This window comes from Melanotaenia boesemani, chromosome 1 (genome assembly GCF_017639745.1).
Source record: "Melanotaenia boesemani isolate fMelBoe1 chromosome 1, fMelBoe1.pri, whole genome shotgun sequence".
In the NCBI taxonomy this organism is placed as follows: Eukaryota; Metazoa; Chordata; class Actinopteri; order Atheriniformes; family Melanotaeniidae; genus Melanotaenia; species Melanotaenia boesemani.
In genome coordinates this window covers 38,501,297-38,512,655 of record NC_055682.1, presented here as the reverse complement: position 1 = coordinate 38,512,655, position 11,359 = coordinate 38,501,297, and the positions used below count along the sequence as shown (strand labels likewise).

Here is an 11,359-nt window from a genome sequence, read left to right as displayed (position 1 = left end):
ATCCTATGTAAAAGGGGTTAAAAGAAAAGAGACACTACATATGGAGGAGAACAAATTACATTAAAAGGCTAATTTGTTTATGTTAATTCACTGGAAAAATGTTATTTTATTTAACTGTTATTACAATTGGTTAAAATGGTTTATTTTGACACTGAAACTTTATTGTGGAAATAACTGGTTACCTACCTGTATCCTATATTGTTATATCCCTATTGGAAAGGGACAGATAATATGTTGTACAACACTTTGAATGAATCTAGTTGATCGTTATTATGGAAGAACCTAGACTATAACCTGTTTTATTAATGCAGGTCAGGTCTTTTCATATTGGTTGGAAAAAAACTTAATGAAGCTTCAGTCCTTGTGTCGACGAGATTAACCAGCGAGCAGTAGATGGCGAGCCTCCCAGCAGAACTCTGATCATCATCGCCACATCCTTCAGCTGAGGTTGTGGTAGGATTGTGCCAATCCCAAGAATTGACACCAACAGGAGCCACACTGAATACACTCTTGACTTGACTATTTTACTCTGACTTATCTGACTTGAACTTTGGATCCATAACGAACAATTCTGAACCAAAACCTTTGGAAGGACAATTTATTTTATTTTATTGTTAAAGGGCCCATAGGCATTGTTATTTGTGCACTGTTCAAATAATTTTAGAACTAAACGTTGTTTTTCGTAACCTATGCTGGTGTCCCTTGATTATTACTTTTACTCATAGCTCCTACGAACCTAGTGGCGACGTGTACATACTCAGAAGTGGGTTACAAGTTAATTCTACAAAATTCAAGTGAATCATTAGAATAATTGTCCAGACTGACCTATGATTGAAAATGTATTTTTTTATTATTATAAATATTTTAATAATGAATGTGTAAATTGTTATTTAAAAATGATATGATGTTATTGTAAGAATATGGTTTTAATATTGCTGAATATCTTTTTACATTATTTGTGCATGGCAATGAAATGTATGTAATGTATTGTATAATTATTTTGATCATGTCATTTTAAATGTGTAACTCTTTTTCGGGACCCCAGGAAGAATAGCTACAGCTTTGCTGTGCTAATGGGGATTCAAATGAATAAATAAACAAATAAATAAACCATCCATCATGAAGGGTGAACTATTCTGTCATAGTCTGTCATTCTAAAAAGAAAACAGCATGAGGGCTGTTTAAAACAAATCAAAGCACACAGGTAATGTTTAGACTGTTATGCAGCATGAAATGACTCAATCTGAAGTCAATATTAAGTTATTTTAAATATTCTAAAAGTAACATGATTTCATGTTGGGTCCAGAGACGAACATCATTTGTTAAAATGTTTCCTGTAAATATCACAATCTAGCTTTAGTTTAAGTGGAAAATGTCAGGTTTTTATATATGTCTGTTATTTCTATAATTTTATGTTTTTTTCTAGTTTCCTAAAACTCTTAGTATTCAGCCATGCTTGTTTTAAAGGGCTTTATAAATGAAGCTGCTATGTTAACATTTGGCTTCATACCATGTTCATACTAACTACTGTGTAACTACGTTTTCCAAGTGATTTAATAGTTGTTGGACATAGTGAGATAAGAAACTACACATAACTTAGTGGACACTGAAACATGCACACTGTCCTCATACATATAATTACTGACCTCAGCCTTTACATTCATTATTGTGTGGAATTATTGTGATGCATGCATTCACACCTTTAATTGGCTTTTAGTATGCAGCTGTCACGCTTCTGCACATCAGTGTGCATCTTTGTCCGTACTGTGTGTGACCTGCAGAGATCTGCAACATAAAACTGTGAATCTGCAAAACTTAGACTAAATAAACATTTTCTGTTGTTTTATTTTCTTTTTTGTTGTTCTCTCAGTCTGCATTAAAAACATGCCATTTTATATGTCACTAGTAGTGTGTCTATTTTTTTTTTGTTGTTTTTTAGAAACTAAGCATCTTGACATGGTCCTTATGTGCTTGATAACTGTGTAAATGAAATATAAGACAACTTTCATACATTTGTTTGTACAAATAATGGCAGTAAAGCAACACTTACAACCTTCCAATCTTATAACTCTGTGCCTGTGAATTGTTTTGAAGTTACAAGGACATTCGTTATGCACAAAGACCCACCCCCTATGTGACCCTTCCATGAAAAAAGTGGGCATAGACAATGGATGGAACAAGTTAATATTTCTATTATCACCTTTGAAAACTCCACTTTTGAAAACACAATCTCTTTAACATGATTTTTAAATAGTACTTATGATACAATACAACACAACTATATTGTCATCTGGAATTCATTTTCATTCTCAAGGGTTTTCCTAGATGTGCTCCTACTACTATACACAAATAAATAAATAATAATTAAGTGATCGGACTCAACTAACCCTGACAGAGGAAATGTTGCTATGAGATAATACAACACTGGTTATCAGCTCGATCAGCCATTCCAGTTTGTCTGATTCTGGATATGTTAACATACATGTAAAACAGGTGGAGCTGACGGCAGATTGTCAGTCACAACTGTTTATTCCTGCCAAATTAGAAAGCAGCACAGCTGCTGCAGCCACGCAGAGATGTGGCAACGACGCCACTGCATAAATTAACAAGCTGATTAATATCATTGCCATGTCATTAAACATCAAACAATTTACATTTATTATGAATGTGCTGCAGGTGTATTCTTTAGGTAAATGAGAAAGATTCATCCCTCTTAATTCTGTCAGAACAACACTGCTTGTTTTAAATTATCTCTGAAACCAGTGAGATGATTTATGCTAAATGTCCAAGTTCCTTTAGACTGAAAGTTTAATAAAAAAAAGACCTTTTACAGATAAATGTGGGTATCAATATGAACATATGGATGTCATTTGCTACTGTTTGAGATGTTGCACACACACACACACACACACACACACACACACACACACACACACACACACACACACATGCTGTGGTAGAACATAGCATGGGGCTAAATAGAACATCATTTTTGCACTACTAGTAAAACCTTTTGAAACATGGACAAATTTGTGCCAATGGCCTTATCACCCCTCTAAAATAGAGCAAAATGGTTTAGTCCACACTTGCACGGTTTGTTCAGTGGAGTTACACAGAGTGTAGCCAGACAGCCAGAGGAGAAAATCATGTATTTCCCAAAGAATTAAAGTCTGGATAGCAGAAAAAGGTGGGAAAAAAAAAGAAAAAAGAAAAAAAAAGAAAAACAGGGTAGAGAATGATGTGAGGAGCAGCAGCTTCATCCATTAAAAAATAATTATTGAAAAAGATGCATGAAATAATGAAAGTTTCTTTTCATTTTATGTTCTTTTTTCATGTCTTTACATTTGACATTTATCTGTTTCTTTACACATTAATCTGTTTATTCCCATACTTACTGATTTACTTCCTGGTGTATATCTTGTGTTTTCCTTCAGTGTTACTCTTTTATCATTACATACTATTTTGCAAGTATGAATGGTTGCTCCTTACAAAAAAAAAAAAAAAAAAAGACGTATTTTAACAATGGTCAGCAGGTGCCAGTGTCCCTCCCCGGCTAAATGAACACAACATTCTGTGTATGAGTTTGTCTCTACCGGTTCTGTCAGAGGGGGTCAGAGGGCAAATGGCTGAATGTTGCCTGTGTGGGAGGAAGTGTACAGGGGAGCTGTCTGTGGAGTTGGTCATGAAGCAAGAGAAGGACATGAACAGAAAGATAAGATTTAGATGTGTCTTATGGTTCCCACAGCTGAATCTACTGGGTATATGATGAAAGCAAGTCAGTCTCAAATCATTCAGAGGTGTTTTTTTAAATTTGTGAACCTAAAATGTCACTTACTGAATCAGGAGATAATATGCCAAAAATTATATGGTCAGATTTACTAATATTGTTTTAACTATCTACTTTTAGTCATGTCAGTAAATATAAGTCGTGACTTCTTTGGGATTCATCTCTGATGTGGATAAAATGAAAAACTTTTAAGGTTCCTGGAGGCCTTTCATGGAATATCTGTTAAAAGGATAAACATCAATATTTATTCTCTGTCAGACTCAGAGTAGAGCCTTTAAAATTATTCATGTTTATCTGTTTGAGACTCTGCTGCTTGATCCATTTCATTTTATTTTGAGCAACTTCTTATTCACCCAAAAACAGAACAAAAATAAAAACAACAGCTGCCTCAAAGCAAGGTCACTGGTTCGAGGTAGGAATGGCTGATATTTTTCCTGTCGATACGATACCATCAGTTGATGGTACTTTTTCATCGATATCGATAACTTTTTGCCGCTAAAGGAAAATCGCGATTGCACAAAGACATGCATGCAAAACAAAAAAAAAAGAACTTAACACGGTAATAGTTATACAGAAAAGGGCACTGTTCTCAAATACATAAAAAAGTGCTAAAAGTAACTCTTCAATGACTGCACCAACTCAACCAAAGATTTTTTTAGAGTTCAGAGTCTTTGTGGAGGTTTTTTTATTTTTTTTTATTTTTTTCCAGCCAAAGGACCACTTTTTTGGATGAAGTTTAATATTTTCTAATGGCTCTTGGAAAGGTCAAACAACAGTCTAAATCAGGGTGTCTAAGTCCAGTCCTTGAGATCTACTATCCTGCAACTTTCAGATGAAGCCCTTCTCCAACACACCTGAATCACATGGCTGAAGTCCCTCATCCACGTCATTTAGCTCTGCAGAGCCCTGGTAACGAGCCAGTCATTTGTTTCTGGGGTGTTGGAGAACGGCTGCATCTACACGTTGCAGGAAAGTAGACGTCAAGGACCGGACTTGGGCATCCCTAGGCTACATGCTTGCTATATTCCAGTTTTTCTACATTTCATTATGATAATATAGAAGTCGGACTTGATAAAAAAAATTATTCAATGCTATTAAAATTGCATTTTAATTGCATAGCAATATTTTCTCCAAAAAGCAAAATATTTTTAATTTAAATGGATTGTAGTAGACTGAATCAAATAATAGACAGTGATATTAATATTTTAAATTCAGGCTCTAGCTATGTCTGGAAAAATATATTTAATTGCATTTCAGTTGATGCGTTAATTTTTTTAACAATTGAAATTAACTTGTTAAAGTCCCACCCCATGATTATATAATTATTACATGCTTGATAACTTATCTCACTGTTTTTACCCTGACATGACCCTCAAATTACAAGCAAATAGGTCAGCACAGGTTTCTGTAAATAGTTGCTCTTAGCAGGTGAAAGTAACTTGAGCTCTGTAAGTTTGATTCACAATAAAACAGCTACTGATCGTCTATTAAGTAGTACATCACTTGTTAACCAAAGCAGTTCATATTAGTACTTGTAACTTATCTTGGCATGTCAGGACAATTATAAGAATTTATAGTGTATAAACAGCAGCAGACTGTCACAGTTCAGATTCTTCATATTAACATGGCCAGGAAGCTACGTTAATGTTCTACGGTGCTGGACGCCATGGCTACACTGCCTTTTATAATGTAAAGTCAACTTATGTAAGCCTTTGTTTTCCCCTCACCACCTGCATGCATAACTACAGGATCCACCATGAAATATTATAACCTGATATTAAAAAGAGCTCTAAAAAGACAATATTTGGCAATAGCATGAACATGGCGCAGACAGCATCATCACCACCCTCCACCTCTCTGCCACTCTCTCTGAGGGCTTATTATTGATTTAGGGAGCAGGTGATAAAGATCGATGTCAGTCTGTTTCAGCTGTGACACCAAGAGAGTTGCAGTGGCACCGTGAGACAGAAGATACCAGCCTATCATGTAGGCACAATCAAATATCTGTAGCATCCGGACACAGTCGTTATTTATTCATGCTAATACAAGTATATTAAAGAAGCTAAACAGGGTTAGTGCTCCATCACTCACAAGGGGAATCAGCCAAAGCATTTATCAGGACCTCGGGTATGACTCCCGTCGGCCAAGTCTGCCTTCACGTACAGCATGCTAACTGACATGGATAATGGGCCTTGATTGGTATGCACAGGGTTGCCATTGTCATTTCTTTATGGTTGGTTTGCAAATAATGCATGATTTGGGAGTTGAGTGTCACACATATCGATGTGCGCACTTACATATGCAAACCCCTACTGGAATTCCTCGGCGGGTTTTGTCTGTTATCGACGACACTTGCCAAAAGAGAGCGTCTTCATTAGGCAAACACTGGTGCTGATGTGTGTGATGGATATTTGCAACAGTGAGTGTAAGAACGGGAGCAGGCTCCATTCCTCAACTGTTTTACACCATTAACAGCGCCTCCCCACCCTTTGTCAGCCCATAAAACCAAGACTTCAGATATATTATGTTTTAATACCCGCTTATAAAGGAAAAACATAAAAATGCAAAATGCAATATCCAGGAGCTGTCACTTTGATAAACAAAGCTGAATATTGATCTGTCTCTAAATTGGAGCGTGGGAGGGAGGTTGTGTAGGGACAATAATGTTAGATTCCCAGTAACATGAAATTACATGCTGAAACAGAGTGCGTTCTTCTTTGACCTGTCACCATTCAGCTGCACAGCAGTTTCTCAAGTAGAGTAAACTAGAACCCCCCCCCCCCCCCCCCCCCCCCCGCATAAAAGGAGAGAGAAAAAAAAAGAAAAACACAAAAAGTCCTAATGACTCACACTGGAGAAAAACTATATCATAAATGATGATGAAATTAGACAAGTCCAATTTATCTCTTTTTTAATTATTGTTTCTAATAAATTAATTATGATGCTTCATGTCAGGAAACAGCTGCATTCACATAAATGTAATGTTTAAGCAAGAGGTGCAGCCTTGATGTTGCCTACACCAGTTTTTTTAGACATAATTGTGTCATTTTAACCTTATTTCTTTTAGTGTGTTTTATTTAAGATGCCTTATTTCAGAAAACACATGTAATATTCAACTATAAGCCATCTCACAGCAAAGTTATACAAAAACCTCATAAAAATACTTGTTTTCTTTTTCTCCTGCAATCTTGCTAGACCTAACAATAGGGAACAGAAAAAAAAGAATGATGAAGAAAAGTTAAAAAAAAGAAAGTAGAAAAAATAAAGAGGCAAAGATAAAACAGATAGAAGGCAAAGGCCCATCAGTCCAATCTAACACCAGACAACCAACGTTACACCTGTACAGAAACCCAACAGAGAATTTCCTACAGCTTTTACAGGAAAACAAAGCAGACAGTCATCAGAAGTTCCTAGAAAAATAACCCCCCCCCCCAAAAAAAAACCAAAACATGTATCACAACAACAACCAAAGAATGCCCCCAAAGGCAGAGGGCCTGCACCCAGCCCAGGAGGACCAGCAACCCCCAAGACGACCACCCAGTGCGGGCAAGCACCCACCCCAATGTTCCAGCCGAACACCATCGACTACTCCCCCTTCCTCTTGTTAACCCTTCCAAACAAGCCATACATGTTCAGACCTTTTCTTATTTTACTGTTATTAACTTTAACATGCTAGCTGATGCCTGGAGAGTCTGAGATGTACTGAAGCTCAGTGGTCTGAACTCGCTTGCTCAATCTCGAAAGTTTTCCATCTGTGCACCAACAATTGCTTCTCCAGTATCACAGCTCTCTTTCCTCCTTGTTGTTAACACAAACCTGAATGCGCCAGACCAAAATGCTGCCAACATTTCTGTTACTGTCGGTCACTCATACTGATTCTCATTAAATGAAGTGCATTTGATTAGAGCGCCTTCCTGCTCTTTCTTCCAATGGAAACAGTTAGTGTGCACTTTGTTGTTTTTCTGCACTGTTTCTTCACATTTTCGTAGTATTTATTACATAAACAACAACTTGGTGTTTACCCAATTTAAATACTGTACATGGGAAGGGCAAGATGACTTTTATTGTTTCATGATTGATAATGTCACCATTGGACATTTTCTATTTAGCATTGTACACATGTTCCATTTTTTTTTTTTTTTCTAGCATTTTAAAATGGCCTCATATTCCTCATAAGTGGGCCAGGCAACAACCCACTGACGTCAAAACATTGCTATCACAAGTGACTAACATTGGCAGATAAAATGGATTTATCTTTAAAGTGATTTTTGCTTTTAGACATTGTGTTTTTTGTGTTGTACTTGAGGGATGTCTTGTCCTTTTTTGACAGTCCATCATTAATAACCTTAAAACCATCTGCTTAATGTTTTCTGTGGGTTTACCAGTTTTGATCTGCTAGGACATGAAAACAGAATGTAGTGACATGTCTGGAAAAGTTGGAAGGAATCAAATGTGTTTTATATTATCCCAAAAAAGTCTTGTCTATGTAGGATCTCAGAAGTAATTTACAGTTGTCGGCCTCAGACCGACTCACTTTACAACTTTGTTCTCTCACTTATGTATCATGGTGACAAGTTTTCCACCGTATGAAGACTTTTACAGTGTGTGTCAGTGTGTGTGTGCCCAAGCAGCAGGTTACATTGATAGGGGTGGTCTTCTATGTGAATCAATCAGCCAGCACCTCTGAGCTTTGTTCACAAGTTTAACCTCCATATATTTCAGTCTGACACCAGTTTTTGAAATGTCTTGTTCTGGCAGACCATCTGATGGCTGTCTGAGTCGATTTGTCAGGAACACCCGGGGTGAAGCGATAACAAACTGCATGCTAACTCTCCCGTTTGAAAAAAATTCTCCTCTCTAACAAGGCATACAGGCCCATACCTAGAGAGTTAGCGCTTCATGTCTTCAACAAATAGACTTACACCTCTCCCTCTATCTCCCAGTATAACAGAGCTCATGGAAGGCAGACAACCATCTACTTCCCTCCATCTCTCTATATTAAATCGACCAATCAGGGGGTGTCAGTCATGCATCCCAGCTCGCAGCTGACAAGTTGGCAGTTGCGATGCAAGAGCGGTTCATTCATTCTGATGACACACTGCCAATATCTGTATGGTAGAAGCCGCACATCTCTGCCTTTTTTGCTCTTAGTCAGTGGAAAGTGATTCACAGGCAGACAAGGAGGGAGAGGGGCATCGAACCGAGCAGAATTAAAAGCATTGACTGTAAGTTTTCAGATCCGGGGGTGTCTGACTTTCCACTTTGAAGTGTGACTGATAGCGCAAGAGAAAAGTTTACAGGGGAAACAGCTTGTCTTTCTGCCAGCGAAGCTCAATCAGCTTAATGTCTGAAGGAGCAGGTCTTATTGATAGCAAAGTGTAACTGTGCACTGGTGGGTTTTGGATTGTTGTAGAAACTTGGGGGCATATTGATGTAGCCAGGAGGGTGCTGAGCCAGAGCAAGGGTTGCTCACTGAGTCTGAACTGTTACTGGAGGGGGCCCTTTGGGGCTTCAAAGCATCACCAATAATCACAAACACAACCACCATGACATCAACTCAAAGTCTTCTGAATCCAGAGGAAAAACAGCCTGTCTTCAGCTTGTCGGGAACCATATATTTGTGTCATTTATTGGCATTTTCAATGAGCAGATGTCATAAAAATCATTTTAAAGATCCTCTCAAAGCTTATGGATACCTTCTAAGAAAATATACTCACAGAAAATAACACTTTCCGTTCAGTACCTAAAGATCTCGTATAACCATCCTCCGCCCACATCTGTGAAAAGAAAAGTAAACTCTAAAAGTTAAAAGCCAGAGTGGCCACCAGCGGTTCCTTGGAGGATACGTGTTAAGAAAAAATAAAAAAAAAAAACACCTATTCTAAACCATATGCATCTAAATGCTGATAATTGTGTTTTTTCTGCACAAAATGTTTGAGTTTAGATATTTTTCCTTTAATGAGAGACCTGTCCCAAGTGGGTCAAAGCATGCTGGAGTAAAACAGCTAATTAAGTGGCAATTAACCGTTGCTGTCTGCCAGCAAGCTAAACATAGTCAGGCAATTTAGTTCAGAATGTACCCAAATGGTTGCTTGTTAGCTCAACCACAACACTATTAACTGGAAAAAAATTACAAAAATATTTCTTCTCTCAAATAAGACTAAGAACAGCAATGTTCCTTGACTTTACTGAGCTAAAATGATAAATGTCTTTGGATCAGGGCAAAGAACGATGTAAAAGAAAGGAAGACATAAAGGAATTTGATGCAGAGCAGGCAATGCATGAGATGCATGCTTTGTCTTAAGTGGGATACATAAGGGCCTTAACACGTGATGACAGAGTGTGTGATGTTTTCCTATCTTTCATTATCAGGCGTCCAACCCCAGCACCAAGCATTACCTGTTGATGACCGAGTGGATCGCCAACCTGATGGACAGATGGATGGCTTCGTTGATGCATGTCTGGCAGGTGCTTTGTCAGTCTGGAAGGCAATCTAAAACCCAGCGAGAGGGAGGAAACCACTCACACTTCAGGGACACCACCTTAACATGTCTTACACAACTCAAAACCCCACCTGCCTCTGCAATCAAATTAAAGCATTGCACTTGGTATTAATAAGGTAGCTTTACAACGCTTTTGTCACCTATGACGGCAGGCTACATCGCCTCCACATCATCTGAGTCTAATTTAGAAAAATACCCATGGAGTAGGTCAATCTCCTCTCTCATACTCAGTGACTGATAGATCCAATACCTCTGGAATCAGATAAAACTTTGACAAATGGCCCCAAGCTGGCCTGAGCGGTGTTGAAGAGAATGGCAGGGAGCCGGGGAGTTGCTACGTCCACGGCCAGCCTTGTCCCCCATCCCATCACACCAGCGCTGGCTTTGATCAATGGGGCCACTGTTCAGACATACACACACATACTGAGACAGGTCCTAGGCCCGTCATCCCAAGATTAAAAGGCAGAGAGGATATTGCTTTCCTACCATTCACCCTACCAAAAGAAGAAAAAGGAACCTTCAAAAGCAAAGATGGCAGACCACTCAACATGTTTCCTCCTTTTTCCTAATTTTATCACTGAAAACAAATTTGACTGACAGGAGAGAAGGCACTAACTTACTTTTACACGGTTTTGAGATTTCACTGGTTTTCCAACTCCGACAACAATTCCTATTCCTGTTCTTATTAATTTACATCTACACTGACCAACAGGTAGCGTGCCACCTCGAACTTCCGTCATTCACAGTTTTTCTGATCATTCAACAGCTGATAGCAGGTAAAAAACAACCCCAGAAAAATGTAAATACAAATTACCGTCAATCATTACAGAAGTGGAGATGCATATTTCAAGTTTTTATAAAACGGTAAATGAAAGTACTATACATATATACAGTATATACATATATATATATACATATATACATATATGTATATATATATATATATATATATATATATATATATATATATATATATATATATGGTGGTGGTTAGCACCGCAGCCTCACAGCAAGAAGGTCGCTGGTTCGAATCTCGGCTGGGGGGAGGTTTGAACAGTGGCCTTTCTGT

The 11,359-nt window shown here is 37.9% G+C and overlaps 1 long non-coding RNA gene across 1 annotated transcript in view; it reads left to right on the top strand.

The window, feature by feature from the left end:
* Nucleotides 1-690, top strand: part of LOC121645659 — a 1,415-nt gene extending 725 nt beyond the window's left edge. The window contains exon 3 of the long non-coding RNA XR_006011478.1: nucleotides 312-690. This is a non-coding gene — a long non-coding RNA (uncharacterized LOC121645659). The remainder of the gene's footprint in view (nucleotides 1-311) is intronic.
* The last annotated feature ends 10,669 nt before the right edge of the window (nucleotides 691-11,359 follow it).